Source organism: Mustela lutreola, chromosome 10, assembly GCF_030435805.1.
Source record: "Mustela lutreola isolate mMusLut2 chromosome 10, mMusLut2.pri, whole genome shotgun sequence".
NCBI lineage: Eukaryota > Metazoa > Chordata > Mammalia > Carnivora > Mustelidae > Mustela > Mustela lutreola.
In genome coordinates, this window is record NC_081299.1 from 72,668,108 (window position 1) to 72,686,243 (window position 18,136).

General features: G+C 35.6%; 1 protein-coding gene across 1 annotated transcript in view; it reads right to left on the reverse strand.

The window, feature by feature from the left end:
* The window catches only part of ODF2L (outer dense fiber of sperm tails 2 like), a 63,724-nt gene that overhangs the window by 4,106 nt on the left and 41,482 nt on the right, over window positions 1–18,136 (reverse strand). The gene's annotated exons all lie outside the window — the stretch shown is intronic.

Consider the following 18,136-nt stretch of genomic DNA (forward strand, 5'->3'; position numbering starts at 1 on the left):
AATTTAAAAGTATTTAAAATAGATTCTTATTATTATAAAAGAATCAGGTACTATTTCTTTCTTGGACTAAATTATTTCAAGTTAAACAGGCTTTCTTTGAAAGGTTAAGCATTTTGAATAGGCAAATATTGTCAGTAGCTACTTTTGGGAGTGGTATCTGGGGTGAGAAGCAGCCGAAGTAATACCTTCTACATCATATTCTTAGTATTATTTGAATTTTCTTTTAAATAAACATTGACTTCATAATTAAATTATTAATGATAAAATGAAGTTAAAAACCTTATTAGACCAAAAATCACTGAAGAAACTGAAAAATAAATCATGAAGACAGAACGGTCTTGACTGAAACTTGAAAACTATCTACACATAGAATATGAAAAACTTTCAAAATAGACCCGACCTAGATCTGGAATTATCATCATAAGACCAAATCGGAAAACTGAAATCATAACATACCGTTTTGTGTTATACTGCTTTTTAAACTCTAACTGAGGGGCACCTGGGTGGCTCAGTCATTAAGTGTCTGCCTTCAGCTCAGGTCATGATCTCAGGGTTCTGGGGTTGAGCCCAGTGTCAGGTTCCCTGCTCAGCAGGAAGTCTGCTTCTCCCTTTCCCTCCTCTCCTGCTTGTGTTTTCTTTCTCACTGTCTCTCTCTGTCAAAATATTTTTTTAAAAAATAAAAAATAAAATAAAATCTCACTGAAATGGGATTTCAAATGGCTGAAATGGGTGGCTCGGTTAAGTGTCTGCCTTTGACTCAGGTCATGATCCCAGGGTCTTGGGATCAAGTCCAGCATCAGGCTCCATACTCAGCAGGGAAACTGTTTCTCCCTCTGCCTGCCACTCTCCCTGCTTGTGCTCTCTCTCTCTGACAAATAAATAAGCAAAATCTTAAAAAATACTAATAATAAAATAAAATCTATCCAAAAAATCAAAAAACCTATATTCCTTATTAAGTATTAGTTAACCTGTTAACAAAAGAAAAAACCATCTTCCTCATCTTTTTTATAACTTTGAGTTCCTAACATGCTTTAACTACCAGTTTCAGGGTTCCCAGGCTAGGTATGGACCCCATGAAATAAAATAAAGATAAGAAATATAAATTTCAATGATTATTTTATACATAGCTATGACATTTTTATTTTAAAGTAATATTTATATTGTACTATTGTAAAACCAACAAATGGCTTTATTTTCAGACTAAATTATTCTAGATAAAATTATCAAATATGAAGAAAAATACAAATATGAAGAAAAGGTATCTAGAGATAGTAAGACTTATACCATCCAATTACAATTCAAGGCAAAAAAGCACAAAATAATGAAGCCTACTTAAGTAGTATAATTTGTAATACGTAAGTCATCAACCTTGTGACTACACACAAAAGCTTAAAAAGTGAATGGTCTGAGACATCTTTTGAAAGGAGTAGATAATATCCAAATAATAGCATCAAATTATGTGGAATAAAAGTAATACTTGTAGGAAGAAAAATGGGCAGAAACACACATGCAGTGGGAGAATTTAACATGCATCAGCATTAATACATGGCAAAACAGACAGCATAAGGAATTTTACAAAATTTAGAAAAGTAATAATGAATAAATGCAGAAGAATAACAGAATTAGAAAACCACGATTTTAAGATTCCCTAGTGAAATAACTGATCTTGACAATGATTTTCAGTGACTGCTTCAAAGCATTTGGTAAAAGTCAACATAATTCTTCTTAATGAATGCAGTCTGTTATCAGTTAGAATCCACTCACCCATTTGAATGTTAACGATAGTAAGACAAGAAGACAGTACGTTACTCCTAATGCGATGGAACTGTAAGTTCATAGTACCACCCACGACGTATTCTTGCCAAAAAGATTTAACACTGAATTCAATCAAGATTTTGGACCTAACTACTGGTTTACAGGAAATACAGATGATGTAGAAACATGTTAAATAATGCCATGAGAATGTAATCAGCCAAATAAAGACTGTGAGACATTCTGTAGGGGCAAATGATCCAATTTATTCCATAAATAAATGTCATGAAAAATAAAGGAAAGGCAACTATTAGAGATTCAAGAGACATGTCTACCAAATGCAATATGTGAATTTTTTTTTGGATCTTGATATGAATGTCATTTGTAAGAAGACATTTTAAACACAAATAATACTTTAAGAAAGTACAATGTTAACTATTAATATTGTTAATTATAATTTATACTGTCTATTTAAAAAAGCAAAAATATCAACCGAAATACTAACAGAATTAATTAGCAATGTGACTAAATAGAAGACAAAAGTGATATTTTTCACATATACTATTAATCACTAGTAAGGAGCTAACAGTTCTTGATCTATACCAAAAAATCCAAAATTCTTGGAAATAATTCTACAGTGAAATATGTATAAGCAGTTGGAAAACTATAAAACTTATAGATACAAATGCTTAAACTCATCGAGAACTAGAGTTAAAACACTCTACTTACACTCTCCTCCATTGCCTTAATAATCATTAAACATCAAATGTGTTTTAGCCCATTTACCATATGCCCTGGTTCTATATGCTGTTATCAATTTACTAATCAGTAACATATAACAGTTAACTTGATAATTTGCTTATGTTAGTAAAAAAGTCTCTTTACTTGGGAATCCCAAAATCATGAACCAAAGTATATAATGATAGGATGGCCTCACCATTAGCAGTTAGAGAATCATAATTGGATCCTTTTGCCTTTAACAATTCAGGGTTTGCAAATGAATTTGTGAACTTTCTAGGATTAGGAAGTGCTACAGCCTCATAAAGTTTCACTATGGGAGCCACAGCCTTTATCATCTCCTATGGCTTAATGTCATTAAACAGTTCTGCTATGTTCCATTTACAAGGCCCCCACCACCAGCAGCAACTTGATGACTAAGCTAGTTTAGGGAATATTGCTGTCCTGGATGTTCCTGTTACCCTAAGCTGAGTATTTACAGTGATTCCACTGGCCAATTATAATGTAATCATAGCAGGAATGAATGCCATAATTATAGGCTATGGTTCTCACTACATATTTACCATACCATGAAGAATATCACAATGACTCAATTAAACTCTAATGAGTGAATACATTCTAATAACCTCACACATTGTTCCTCAGCAAAGTATCACAGTTAGTTTTCAGCTTGTTACTGGTTCAACTATTTATAAATTAAGTAAAACATCTGTTTGTGAAGTAGATGCAAGTTCATATTTTTTAGAAACCAAGAGATTTTCTGGAACTGCAGAAGATCTGCATTTAGCAACTAAAATACTAAGTCATCCACAGACAGAGCTTAAGAAGTTGATAAAACAACAGATAAGCATAACCATACATATTATTTTGTTTCAATCATCTTCCCACTGCAAATGATAACTGTATCTCAGTTATTTCAAAGCCAAACTACATTGCCCTCCACACAATGGAGATTGTATGTTCCTCTGAATGGGGAAAATTTGTAATACAGAGAAATAACAGAAGAGAAACTGAGGTGGGTAAACAGGTTAACTAATTTCTGTTTCCAAATGACGGGCTATCAATGGTCTCAAGGAGCCTCGGAATAGAGACCCAAACTGAGAAGGGATTCTGGCACACCTACATCATGTCAGATCCAAAAGGCACCCAGAAGTAGTACCAGTCCTCCCCCAAGGAGCCTGAGAAAATATTCAGTCTTTCAGAAGCAAAAGACGAGAAAAGTGGAACAAATTTACTAAGGCAAAAGGTCTCAATCAGCGCCACAAATGGGTTACAAATGTGAGAAAGTATTGATATTCTCAACTTGTAAAGTGGAGTGGTCTGGTCAAGACCTATGTTGGTTAGAGCTCTGGGCCAGAAATTTCTGGCTCTAAGCATCCTCCTCTTATTTACTATAGTTTGACATATATATAATTTATATATAAATAAGTTATTTGTATAATCAATATATTATTTTCTATATGTGTCATGATTTTTTTTTTTTAAAGATTTTATTTATTTATTTGACAGAGAGAGATCACAAGCAGGCAGAGAGGCAGGCAGAGAGAGAGGAGGAAGCAGGCTCCCTGCTGAGCAGAGAGCCCGATGCGGGGCTCGATCCCAGGACCCCGGGATCACGACCTGAGCCGAAGGCAGCGGCTTAACCCACTGAGCCACCCAGGCGCCCCTATATGTGTCATGATTTTAAAAAGGTTAGGAAACTGCTGTATGAGAAGGAAATAGGAAATAGGTCTTAATCATCTTTGATGTTCTGTATTTGGCAGCTACATTTTCTGAGGGGCAGTTGCCAATGATGGCCATGGCTAGAAGCTGGGAATTAGGGCTTGGCCCTTGGGAGAAGACCGTTTCTGGGGGTCAGAGAAAGCAGAAAAGCTTTTGGTGGTGGGTGGAAAATGGAGGGAAACAATGGAGACTAAAGGGTGGCAAATACACAGCATGTTTCCTCATCAAGCCACTTCCTGAATTCTGAGCACTATTTGGGGTAATTGGCTAAAATCTTAACTGGAAAACCTGTGAAGAACAAAGCAGAATTACCTATAATCCATCATTGCTTAAGAAGGAAAGACCCTCAAACTCTCTACTTAAATTTCAAAAAAGATATGCCACTGGAAAAGGGCTCGCCAGTAGACCGTGTCTTTTCAAAACAATATCGCGGTCTCCCATCAGCTGATTGCATTAAGGCACTTAATCTGCTTACAGAAAAAATGTAGACCCTCACTGACAAAAAATAAGTCATCTTTACTTTTAATAGAAGGAAATTTGGGAAAAAAATACCTGATTGATATAGAAGAGGAATCAAAGGAGAGAAAAAAGAACATAAAACAAGTAGTTCTAAGAGGAGAGTATACAACAACACAGGCTTACCTTAAGAAAATCCCAAATAAACAACCTAACCTTACACCTGAAGGAGCTAGAAAAAGAACAACAAATGGGGCCAAAGTCAACAGAAGGAAGGAAATAATAAATATTAGAGCAGAAATAAATGATATAGAAACAAAACAAACAAGCAAGCAAGCAAACAAACAAACAAAAAACAGATGAATGAAACCAGAAGCTGGTTCTTTTAAAAAAATTAATAAAATTTATTAACCTTTAGCTGGACTCAAAAAAAAAAAAAAAAAAAAAAGGACTCAAACGAAATCCAAAATAAAAGAGGACAAACAACCAATGAAACCACAGAAATACAAACAACTGTAAGAGAATATTATGAAAAACGATAAGCCAACAAATTGAACAATCTGGAAAAACTGGATAAATTCCTAGAAACTACCAAAACTGAAACAGGAAAAAAAAGAAAACCTGAACAGACCAGTAACTAGCAAAGAAATTGGATCAGTAATAATAAAAAACTTCCTAACAAACAAAAGTCCTGAGCCAGATGGCTTCATAGATGAATTCTATCAAAGAATTTAAAAAGAGTTAATACCTATTTTTCTCACACTATTCCAAAAAATAGAAGAGGAAGAAAAACTTTCAACCTCATTCTGTGAGTCCAGAATTACCTTGATACCAAAGAGAATTATAGGCTAACATCCCTGATAAACATGCATGCGAAATTTCTGAATATAATACTAGCAAAATGAATCCAACACATTAAATAAAATCATTCACCACTGTCAAGTAGAAATTATTCCTGGGATGCAACGGTGGTTCAATATTCACAAATCAAATGCTGTGATATAGCATACTAATAAAAGAAAAAAACCACATGATCATTTCAATAAATGCAGAAAAAGCATTTGACAAAGTACAACATACATTCACGATTTAAAACAAAAACAAAAACAAAACCTCAACAAAGTGGGTTTAGAAGGAACATACCTCAACATAATAAAGGCCATCCTCAATGCTGAAAAACTAAAAGCTTTTCCTCTGGTCAGGAACAAGAAAGCGGACATCCACATCTCACCATCACTATGTTATTTAACATAGTGCTGGAAGTCCTAGCTTCAGCAATCAGACAACAAAAAGAAATAAAAGGTATCTAAATTGGCAAGGAAGAAGTAAAACTTTTTAATATTTGCAGACGACATGATACTATATACAGAAAACCTGAAAGACCACCAAAAATTGCTCAGATACATGAATTCAGTAGTCTCAGGATGGAAAATGAATGTACAGATATATGTTGCATTTTTATACCCCAATAATGAAGCAGCAGAAAGAGAAATTAAAGAATCCATCCTGTTTACATTTGCATCAAAAACAGTAAGATACCTAGGAATAAAATTAACCAAAGAGGTGAAAGACCTGTAATCTGAAAACTATAAAACACTGATGAAAGAAATTGAAGACAATACAAAGAAATGGAAAGACATTCCATGCTCATGGATTAGAAGAACAAATATTTAAAATGTCAGTACTACCCAAAACAATGTACATATTTAATGTAATCCCTATCAAAATATCAAGAGCACTTTTCACAGAGCTAGAAAAATCCTAAAATCTGTATGGAACCACAAAAGGCCCCAGATTGCAAAATCAATTTTGAAAAAGAAAAGCAAAGTGGGAAACGCTGCAATTCTGGACTTCAAGGTATATTATAGGGCTGTAGTAATCAAGGCAGTATGGTACTGACACAAAAATAAGCATGTAGATCAATAGAACAGCATAGAAAACCCAGAAAGGAAGAACCCAAAACTATATGGTCAATTAATCTTTGACAAAGCAGGAAAGAATACCCAATGGGAAAAAGACAGTCTCTTCAACAAATGGTGTTGGAAAAACTGGACAGTCACATGCAAAAGAATGAAACTGGACTACTTTCTTATACCATACATAAAAATGAATTCAAAATAATGAAAGACCTAAATGTGAGACCTGAGACTATAAGAATCCTAGAAGAGAACACAAGCAATAACCTCTTTAACATCGACCATCTCCACATCTTTCTTTCTTTTGATTTTTTTTTTTAAGATTTTATTTATTTGAAAAAGAGAGAGCACAAGCAGGGGGAGTGGCAGGCAGAGGAAGAAGCAGGCTCCCCACTGAGCAAGGAGCCCAACTCGGACTTGATCCCAGCACTCTGGGATCATGGCCTGAGCCAAAGGCAGACAGGTAATGACTGAGCCATCCAGGTGCCCCAGTGCCACATCTTTCTAGGTATGTTTCTTGAGGTAAGGGAAACAAAAACAAAAATAAACTATTGGGATTTCATCAAAATAAAAAGCTTCTATACAGTAAAAAAAAAAAGTGTCAACAAAAATAAAAGGTAACCGGGGCACCTGGGTGGGTTAATCCTCTGCCTTCGGCTCAGGTCCTGATCCTGGGGTCCTGGGATCGAGCCCCGAGTCAGGCTCTCTGCTTGGTGGGGAGCCTGCTTCCCCATTTCTCTCTGCCTGCCTCTCTGCCTACTTGTGACCTCTCTCTCTCTCTGTGTCAAATAAATAAATAAAATCTTTAAAAAAAAATAAAAGTTAACCTATAGAAACAGAGAAAATATCTGTAAATAACATATCTGATAAAAGGTTGGTAACCAAAATATATAAAGAACTTTTAAAACTCAACACCCCAAACATGAAAATCCAATTAAAAAACAGGCAGAAGAGATGAATAGACATTTTTCCAAAGAAGATGTAGATGGTCAACAGACACATGAAAAGATGCTCAACATCACTGAGCATCAAGGAAATACATACCAAAACTACAATGAGACATCACCTCATATCTGTCAGAATGGCTAAAATCATCAACATAATGAGCAGGTGTTAATGAGCATGAGAAAAGAGGCAAACCCTCTCACACTGTTGGTAGGAATTCAAACTGGTGCAGCCACTCTGGAAAACAGTCAGAGGTTCCCTGAAAAGTTAAGAACAGAACTACCCTATGATCCAGCTATTGTACTGCTGGGTATTTACCCAAATACAAAGCACTAATTCAAAGAGATACATGCATCCTGATGTTTATAATAGCATTGCCTACAATAGTCAAGATATGGAGGTAGCCCAAGTGTCCAGATTGATGAATGGATAAACAAGATATGATACACACACACACACACACACACACACACACACACACACAGAGCAGAGTATTATTCAGCCATAAAAAAAGGATGAAATCTTGGTATTTGCAATGACATGGGTGGTATTAGAGAGAACAAAGCTCAGTGAAGTCAATTAGAGATAAATACCATATGATTTCACTCATATATGGAATTTAAGACAAATGATCAAAGGGAAAAAAAAGAAAGGCAGGCAAACCAAGAAATACTCCAAAGTATAGAGAACAAACTGATGGTTACCAGAGGGGAGGTAGTGGGGGGGATGGGTGAAATAGGTGATGGGGATTAAGGAGGGCACTTGTGATGAGCACCAGGTATTGAATGGAAGCACTGAATCACTATATTGCCCACCTGAAATTAATATTACAATGTATGTTAACTGGAATCTAATAAAAACTTTAAAAAAAAAGAAAATGTCATAGGTTAGAAAAAATGGATCAAATACCAAAAAAAAAAAATCAATAAACCCAAGTATGTTAAAAAATTAAATATAAATAGGCTAAAATATTCAGATGAGAATTGTCAAACTGAAAAGGCAACAAGCAAAACAAACAATATACTTTGCCTCTTAAAAAATGAAATATAAAGCTACGACATGTTGGGAATAATAGGATGTACAGTGGACCTTTGAACAATATGCAGATTAGGGGCACTGATCCCTGTGTAGTCCAAAATCATGTAAAACTTGTGATTAAGTTAACTACTTCACTACTATAGCCTACTGTTGACCGGAAGACTTACCAATAATGTAAACAGTCAATTAACACATATTTTCTATGTTATATGTATTATGTATTATACACTGTATTCTTAAAAGAAGCTAGAGAAAAGAAAATGTTATTAAGAAAATCATAAGGAAGAGAAAATACATTTACAGTACTATACTGTATTCATTGAAAAAAAGTATATGTGGATCCATGAAGTTCAAACTTGGATTGTTCAAGGGTCAACTGTACTATGAAAACAAACACTAAATATAAAATCTGGCATGACTATATTAATATCAGACAACATACTTTAAGGCAAAAGCATTATTAGGAATAAAGACATTTAATAAAGACATTTAATATAGTAACCTATATTCTAAATTCTGTATGCATACAATAACTTAGGTCAAAATAGATACAGGGAACATTGACAGAATTAAGAAATGAGAAATAGGCACAGCTGAACTGACAGAGTGAGAAATAGAAAAATAATATACAATAATGATGGGAGATTTTTATATATCTTCACTATTCTGAAATTTAATACCATTGGGGGAGGTGGAGAAAATTGCTCTCCTGCCTTAAGACACCGCCCCCATAACTAAAACTGACAAGGATGCTTTTAGGGAAAAAAAAAAATTTACAGACTAATCTCTCACATGAACACAGAGGTAAAAATCCTAAACAAATTATTAGCAGATTAGTTTAATCCAGCAATATACAAAATAAGATAATACAGGATGAACAAATGGGGTTTATTTCAGAAGTGCAAGGGTAATTTAATATTTGAAATCAATTAATCTAATTAACACTATTAACCAAAAAGGGGAGGAAATCCCTTATTTTGAAAGATTTATTAACTAGCAATTCATAAAATCCAACATCCATTCATAATGAAAACTCTTAGCAAACTATGAATAGGAGGGAATTTCTTAATCTGATAATATATCTATAACAACCCACAGAAAACATTATACTTTATGAATTATTGAAAGCTATTCTCTTTAAGATTTCAAAGAAGAAAACAGTATCTCCTGTCACTATCCTATTCAAAATTGTATAGGAAACACACTGGAAGAAAGATAAAGGCATAAAAACTAGAAAGGGGAAATTAGAGTCTTTACTAGCAAATGATATGATTGTATATGAAGAAAATCCCAAAGAACATATAAACTATTAGAATTAAATTTCATCAATATCTGAGTATAAGGTAAATATATAAAAAGGAACTCTATATTGTGGCTCTCTATATAGGAACTCTCTATATATGTTGCTATATCATAACAAATATATAAAAGTGAAATTTAAAAAATAATACTATTGGTAGGAACATCAAAAAATCAAACAGAGTCCTAACAAAATATGAGCAAGGCATTTAATTGAAAACTATACTGAGAGATTTTTCTAAAAATTCTAAAAAAGTGGAAAGATATATAATATTCACCAATAGTAAATATGTCAGTCATCTCTTCCAAACTGATCTATATAGCTCTAGAAGCTCAACACAATCTCAATCAAAAACCCCAACATTTAATTTCTTATGTAGACATTAACAAGTTGACTCTAAAATTTGCATTGAAATAAGAAGGGCCAAGGATGGCTAAAGCGGTCTTGAAGAACAGAGCTGGAAGACAGAGTGGTATTGGTGCAAAGACAGAAAAATTGAACAATGAAATAGGATAGACTTTGAACAGAAACTACATATCTGATTTATAACATCTAGTTTATCTGCCTCATGACACAAGTGACACTGCAGTACAGTGAGAAATTTTTTTTTTCAATAAATGTTTGATTTTCAATAAATGTTGCCAGGTCAGTTAGATATCTATAGGAAAAAATTCTTATATCCTGGTTCAAACAATAAGCAAAATCTATTCAAGATGGACTGCAGATGGAAGTATGAAAAGTAAAACAATAAAGCTTTCAGAAGAAAACATAGGATACCATGCTCATTAGCTTGGAATAGGCAAAGATTTCTGAAATAGGACACAAAAGATGCTAACCATAAAGGGAACAACTGATAAATTGAACTATATTTGTGACAGTTTTTTACACCAATTTGGATCACAGGCTGCTCAGCTATCTGATTAAAATTATTTCTGGGTGTGTCTGTTAGGGTGTTTCTGGAAGAGATTAGCATTTGAATTGGTAGACTGAATAAAGCAGATTTCCCTCTCCAGTGTGGGTGGACATCATTTCTTCCCTTGAGAGCCTGAATAGAACAAAAAATGTAGGGGGAGGGTTCACTGGGGGACTGCATGATTATGAGAGCTGGAAAATCAATCTTCTACTGTCCTCAGTACTCCTGAATTTCAGGCCTTCAAACTCAGACCATAATCTATACCATTGGCTGTCAGGCCAATGAAAACCCCTAGCTTTCCTGAGATTCCAGATTGCAAACAACAGATCATGGGACTTCTTAAGTTCCATGGTCAAATATCCATGGATATTCTGTTTCTCTGGAGAAACCTGACCAATACATTATTAAAATTAAGAATTCTGATAATCAAAAGTCACAATGAAGAAAGTACAAAGACAACTCACAGAGAAGTAGAAAATATTTTATATATCTACCTCCAACAAAGATTCATATCCAGAATTCATTTTATACTATTTACAACCTAACTTGACTTTTATCAACATAAAAAAATTTAATAAAGGGAAGCACCTGCCTGGCTCACCTGAAAGGGCATGCAACTCTTGATCTTGGGGTTGTGAGTTTGAGCCCTGCATTGAGTGTAGAGATTTAAATTTAAAAAAAAAAAAAAAAATTCTGCAGCCGCAGCAACTTCTAACCGGACACATTGCCAAAGGCAAGGGAAGCAACGGCAAAAATAAACTTCTGGGATTTCATCAAGATAAAAAACTTTTGCACAGCAAAGGAAACAGTCAATAAGACCAAAAAGACAACAGAATGGGAGAAGATATTTGAAAATGAAATCAGATAAAGGGCTAGTATCCAAAATCTATAAAGCACTTATCAAACTCAATACCCAAAGAACAAAAAATCCAATCAAGAAATGGGCAGAAGACATGGACATTTCTGCAAAGAAGACATCCAAATGGCCAACAGACACATGAAAAAGTACTCAACATCACTCAGCATCCCAGAAATACAAATCAAAACCACAATGAGATAACCACATCACACCAGTCAGAATGGTTAAAATTAAGAAGTCAGGAAACAACAGATGTTGGCAAGGATGCAGAGAAAGGGGAACCCTCCTACACTGTTGGTGGGAATGCAAACTGGTGCAGTTACTCTGGAAAACAGTATGGAGTTTCCTCAAAAAAGTTGAAAATAGAGCTACCCTATGACCCAGCAATTGAACTACTGGGTATTTACCCCAAAGATACAAATGTAGTGATCCGAAGGGGCACATGCACACCAATGTTTATAGCAGCAATGTCCACAATGGCCAAACTATGGAAAGAGCCTAGATGTCCATCAACAGGTGAATGGCTAAAGAAGATGTGGTATGTATGTATACAATGGAATATTATGCAGCCACCAAAAATGAAATCTTGACATTTGCAATGACACGGAGGGAACTAGAGGGTATTATGCTAAGCAAAATAAGTCAATCAGAGAAAGACAATTATCATATGATCTCACTCATATGTAGAATTTGAGAAACAAAGCAGAGGATCATAGGGGAAGAGAGGAAAAATGAAACAAGATGAAGCCAGAGTGTGAGACAAACTATAAAAGAATCAATCTCAGGAAACAAACTGAGGGTTGCTGGAGGCAGGGGGGTGGTAAGGATGGGGTGGTTCGGGGATGTACATTGGGGAGGGTATGTGCTATGGTGAGCACTGTGTATTGTATAAGACTGATGAATCACAGACCTGTACCCCTGAAACAAATAATATATGTTAATAAAAAATAAAATAAAAAGCTCAAAAACAAAATTTCTGAAAAAAATTAACACAAATGAATATCAAATAAACAGACATGTAGGAAAGTAAACATCAGCTTCAGGTTCAGTTGCGTTGACTTCAACTAAAAATGAGAAATAAAAGTATAGCACTTCTAAAATTATAAACAAATACTAATACTTACAATTTCAGAACTCCTTATAATTTTCAGAGTATGTTCACATTCCTACTTTATAGTTATAACTAAAATTGAAAGAGGACTTGGCCATACTGATGTTCATTTGAATGTTGAATGACAAGACTTAATTGTCACTAGATGCCAGGCATTAGCTAAGCAATGAAGTGGTCTAAACAGAAGTAGTTCCCACCAGCTTCTAATTACCTTAGGACAAATGCCTAAGTTGAAAATTATTGTAGCAAATGACATGAACAATTCTGTTTCAAGAACCTTGAAAACTTGCACAGCATCTGATACTATAATTTACATCTAGGCATTTATCCTAAAGTCATAATTAGAGGCAGGATGGATATCCACTGCAGAAAAGTTTGTCACAGAGAAAACATGAAAACAACACAACTCTCCAACTGTGGAACAATAATATATTATTGTATACCCAGAGATAAATGGAACAGTAAGTACCATTAGTAGTGAGAATTCTCATTTTATCTCTTTTCAAAAGTGGGATTTACCTCTTTAAAATGACTGTAGGGGAAGTAAAGAGATTCGTTTTCACTTACACTTTTTTAATACTAAACTGAGCATCTTATGAATATATTTGTTGGCCATTGGCAATTCTTCTCTTATGCTTTGTCTGTTTTTATCCTTTGGCCATTATATTGGATGGGCATTCATATTTTTATTAATGTGTAAGACCTATTTATATGTTGGGGAGGAAAAAGAAAGTATAGAAATCTTCGCATCTACTGTATTCTGAAGTGTTAGGCTTAGGGTTTTAATAGGAGTCAACTCATTTTAAATTAAAATTCTTATTTCTCATTTCAATTTTATGAACACCATCAGAAAGGCTAAAATAGAACTCTCAAATAAGATAAGTTCAAAATAGTAAGAACCAAGGTAGACTTCTGGCATGGAGATGAAAACATAACAAGTTTTAAAGAATTTACTGCACTTGTCTATAGAAGTAAAACAAAATCTTTTAAGTATAAAAAAAGTTTTAGATAGTATTCAGTGACATCCAAGAAGTTTTAGCTACCATTAATTATGAAAATGAAATTGCCATTTTTTAAAGTAGATTCAGACACTCTTTCTATTCAGTTCTTTTAAAAAATTGAGCTTTAATGATAGGAAAGAGAACTACTTTACAAAGACATTGCAAAAAATAAACTTTAAGCTTGCATAAAGGGGGTCACAGTTTATAATTAAAATATTTAGTTAAAATAATTTGACAACTAATTACAGTCTTAATTTCTCTGGTTTTAAGCTTAGTCTGTTGTCAGTATTAACTTCATCAAATAACAAATGATAGAGAGGGCTCCTAACAGTTCTCCGTCCCTCTAACCCTACCTCACGCCACGCCAAAGAAAAAACAAACAAGATACTCATTTTTTTTAATGTACCTAAACTTTACAATCTTAAGGAAATCTTGTTTTAAGCAAAAACAGTTATTTACTTATTTTTAATATTTTTTCCTCTTGTGGAAGTGTTATTGGAAAGTACCACAATTGGTTGCAATATTAAACCAAAAACACTAATGTTATACTTGGGACTTCAACAACTTTCCCAAATGAGTAGTATCAGAAGAAAAGAAGATACCACATGGGACTTTGATTAATTCTTAGACAAGGAAATAAAAAAAAGAAATTCCTCTTAAAATCCATTCCACTTTCTTGACTCACTCCCAATGCCAACTCCCTTCCATTTTCCACTGTAGCCTCTGGGACACATCTGATTATAGGCAAGGTCCCCTGCCCCCTGTTTCTCTTCAGACTCCACCTCTGCCTGAAAGGAAACCTGTCTCCTCACCCAGGAAACTGCTTCTCCTGCGGCCAGCAGGAGAGAGAGTTACTCATTCTTCAAGACTATATAACTCCCCTACTTTTCCTGGCAACTCCTCTCACCCTACTTTGAAGCCCAGAACTAATGGCAGTATCGCCATCCCTCCACCTACCTAACCATCCAACAAATATATACTTAGTGGCTGCTATGTGCCAGACACCCTGTTAGATGTAGGCTACAGAACAGTAAATCCCACTGTTAAAGTCTAGTAGGACAAATATCACAGGATCACACAGATAAAAAATTGCCAATTCTGAAAGAAAAGAGTAGGAAGTGAATTGAAAGAATGAGGATCTAGTCAGGCCAAAGTAGGGGAAAGAGTATTTCAAAAGAAAAGCAGGAATGAACTCAGTTTTCAAGGAAACCAAGTGCAACTGGGCATAGTGGGTGAGGAGGAAAATAGTAGGAGAGGGTGGGGAAGTGGGCAGAGCCATGAGGCCAGGAACCTGAGCCAAAACATGCAAGAATTTAAGGGTTCTGTTGAGGATTTTGGATTATTCTAAATGTCATCAGAAACCAGTGGTAGAGTTAAAAACTTTCATTCCTTAGCACAGTGACCTACTCATCTGCCCACATCTAACCAGGATGCTTGCCCTTCAGCTCTACTCCAATCCTTTCCACATTCTAGAGGACTTCAACGCCCACACCTTCTCAGTGACATGGCACCCTGCACGCCAGTGACCTCTACTACACCTCAAATAGACTTCTCACTTTTTCCTTGTCCCTAACTAATACCCTCTGTGAAAACCTAATTCCAGTACTTCATTGTCAGACCATAACTTCTCACTAGTCCTCCTCTTCTACTCCCTAACATGACTGTCCTCCAACCTTTAAATTTTTTATTAACTGATTAGCAAATAATCACACTGGAATAAGTGGAATAAATACTATTTCCTCCATCCCTACCAAGGCACGTAGGCTTCTCAACACCTTTCTCCATGCTTATACCAACATATGTCAACTTACTCATGAGACTTTTTTTTTTTTATTACAAAAGGTGAATCATACAAAATACATAATTCTTTGACTCTTAAGTTTAAAATAAAAATTTTAAAAATAAAAATTATGAGCAAATCTCAAACCAGCATATAGATTGAATTCAATCTTTAAGTTGCCGTGCAGTATTCTCGGTACAGACAACAATGCCTGTGTTCCCCTCCACCGGGGACTTTTGCTTTTTGTTCACTTCAACAAACTTATGGACCCCAGAACACCTTGAAGCGGGCTCTTCAGTGGAGTGAAGTGCTTCCAGTCTTGGTAGTTGAGAAGAATTGATGCTCATGACTGAAAGCATCTGGGAGCAGAATGGTTTTTCAGAGCCCTTCAGCTGAGGGTAGCCGATCTCAGGCCATGAGAACTGAAGCCATCTGCCTTTCATCACCTGGTTTGCTACTGCCCAAGAAATGTGCAGGGCAGGCTGCTGACAGGTATTGAGGGAAACACAACCATGAAGAGGCAAGGAAAATTAAAACTCATATGGGGTTTGGAAAGAAAGATGGCCAGCAGAACAGAAACTCGAGATTCCTACTGTAGTAGAACCAATGGAAGAAACAGATGAGAATTTTAATGAAAATATAATGGAATTACAATACTAAACAAACAAACAAAAAAAAAACCCCAAACCCAATACTTTTAGGAACTAAAAAGCATGAGTTCTTAATTAGAAACTCAATATCCAACAGAAAGAGAATGACTGCTCTTGAGAACGACATTACTCGTCAGAAAAATCAGGTCGAAATACCTCACAAGATACCCTGTGACATACCCCAGGGGAAAAGGCAAGTTGTGTGGAGATCATATCCAGGAGACAAAACAAGGAAGAAGAAAGGAACATGTGGAGAGGTAATAATTGCATAAATAATGGGAAAAACTTTTAGGACTCAAGAAAGACTTGAGGCCCTAAATATCAAGGATAGAGAAAACCCTGCCAGGCTGTCAGCACTATGGAACAAGTTTCTGGGATGGTGGAGAGCTGGCAGAAAGGACAGTGCTCAGGAACACCAGGGCACTGACTCTGGGGCTCCCTGAAGCCGAGTTTGGCACCAGAAGAGCCCAATGTCTGTCCTCCAGGCTACAGTTCTCCTAGGGTCTGGCATACTTCCTGTTGTCCTTTGTCAGGAGCATCTGAATACCAACCCCAGGGCCTCCACAGTAGTCATTTCCTTCCACAGTCTATCTGAAACATTGCAGTGACTAATTCTTAACACAGACGCACAGACTACCTTGGTAAATATTAGAAGTAAATAAAAAGGAAATATTCATAGAGGAGGTAAATGCATGATAGTTCTAAGAAACCTCTACCTTTATTTACTTATGTAAATGAAGGTAGTATGGTCAAAGTTAAGAGCAGAGACTCTGGATGCCTGCCACTTACTAAGTCTGTGGCCTTGTACAAGAAACCTTTCTGTGTTTGGGTTTCCTGAAAAATAAATGGAACTAATAGCACCCATTAAGTGCTACTAAGTGTAAAGAATAAATAAGTTATTACACATCCCACACAGGGAGCTCTGTCCTCCACACGATGAGTCCTCAGTAAATAAGAGCAATGCCACTGCTGCTTGCAACAGCAAAATAGCACTGTACGTAGAATTTTAATTTTAGAATCAGAAGAATTAAGCTCAAATGTCAACTTTAAAATTTAAGGGTTTTATACCATAGTTATGGTAGTTAATCCTTCTACACCTACAGTTTTCTCATATGTAACAGAGGAATATAAATACCTTTCTCTCCCAACATCCATTCATCCATCTATCCACGAACATCAGCCAAGCATCTACTACGTACTGGCTATTGTATGGTGGCTGGAATAGAAATATGAGGAGGGTATAGTTCTGCCCTTCAAGAGTGCAGTCTAGTGCACAGTACTCAAGAACCTTAGTTTCCTTTTGTTGGAGTATTTCTTAAATCTCTTTGCCTCAGGGGGTGAAGAAAGGACCACAAGGGTCAAGTATGTGTTTTGTTAAAAGAAGTATGATTTAAAAAAAAAAAAAAAAAGGCAACATTAATATTGTTAGCAACTGTTGGGCAAAAAACATGGCCAGTTCCTGAAATTACTATATTAAGCTATTTTAAGAAAAATACTAGTAAGCAGTTGTGTCATGAACAAATATCTCCTGCAGTTCCTATGACAGTCTTAGGAGTGAGGGGGACCGACCAGAAAGAAGCAGGATCCCATTTCTAGTCAGAGAAGAGGATAAAACCTCTCGGGGAGAGAGCTCTGTTCATAGTCTGGACCATGTAGTACACAATTTGCTTTTCTGAATGATCTTTTGAGACCTGAGTGCTGTTTGAATAAACAGCCCCCAAGCCATTGTCTGAGAGGAGACCCTATTACCTGATTGCTTGTTGACAACATCAGTCCCCTTTTAGAGGATCCTACCTTAGCACATCAGGTAGGAGACTGGGGGGAGTAAGTTCTTGGTATCTCTTTTATGTCACTGCAATAATGAAGACCTTATCCTACAACTTCTTGGTATTAACACTGCTTATTTTGATCATCCCAAGGGTTGGCTATGGAAAGGGGTGGAACAAGCTGTTCCC